The sequence below is a fragment of the Bufo gargarizans genome, chromosome 1 (genome assembly GCF_014858855.1).
Source record: "Bufo gargarizans isolate SCDJY-AF-19 chromosome 1, ASM1485885v1, whole genome shotgun sequence".
In the NCBI taxonomy this organism is placed as follows: domain Eukaryota; kingdom Metazoa; phylum Chordata; class Amphibia; order Anura; family Bufonidae; genus Bufo; species Bufo gargarizans.
This window is the reverse complement of record NC_058080.1, coordinates 711,640,121-711,640,930: the sequence shown is the minus strand read 5'-3', so window position 1 is coordinate 711,640,930 and position 810 is coordinate 711,640,121.

The window sequence follows — 810 nt, the reverse complement described above, 5'->3', positions numbered from 1 at the left end:
GCCTAAATACTAGGCCTCAAATTTAAATCCCTCTAAATCTCTCGTTACCCACCGCTGTACTGTTGTTGCTGGGCAAGATATTTAGTGTCCGTCAAAGCACATTTTTTGTTCTGGGTTGAAGTACAATTCCCAATTTAGCAATTTCATAATTTAGTGGTTTCTGCTATATCAGAGCTATTTGAAATCTATCCCTAAAAGGGTATATAATATTGAAGGTGCACATAGGGTCATTCAGAATAACTTCACACACACGCTTCTGTGCATTTCCAAGTCTAATTCTGTCACTAAATCCATACCGGTGCACCCAGCGCCTAAATACTAGGCCTCAAATTTAAATCCCTCTAAATCTCTCGTTACCCACCGCTGTACTGTTGTTGCTGGGCAAGATATTTAGTGTCCGTCAAAGCACATTTTTTGTTCTGGGTTGAAGTACAATTCCCAATTTAGCAATTTCATAATTTAGTGGTTTCTGCTATATCAGAGCTATTTGAAATCTATCCCTAAAAGGGTATATAATATTGAAGGTGCACATAGGGTCATTCAGAATAACTTCACACACACGCTTCTGTGCATTTCCAAGTCTAATTCTGTCACTAAATCCATACCGGTGACCCAGCGCCTAAATACTAGGCCTCAAATTTAAATCCCTCTAAATCTCTCGTTACCCACCGCTGTACTGTTGTTGCTGGGCAAGATATTTAGTGTCCGTCAAAGCACATTTTTTGTTCTGGGTTGAAGTACAATTCCCAATTTAGCAATTTCATAATTTAGTGGTTTCTGCTATATCAGAGCTATTTGAAATCTATCCCT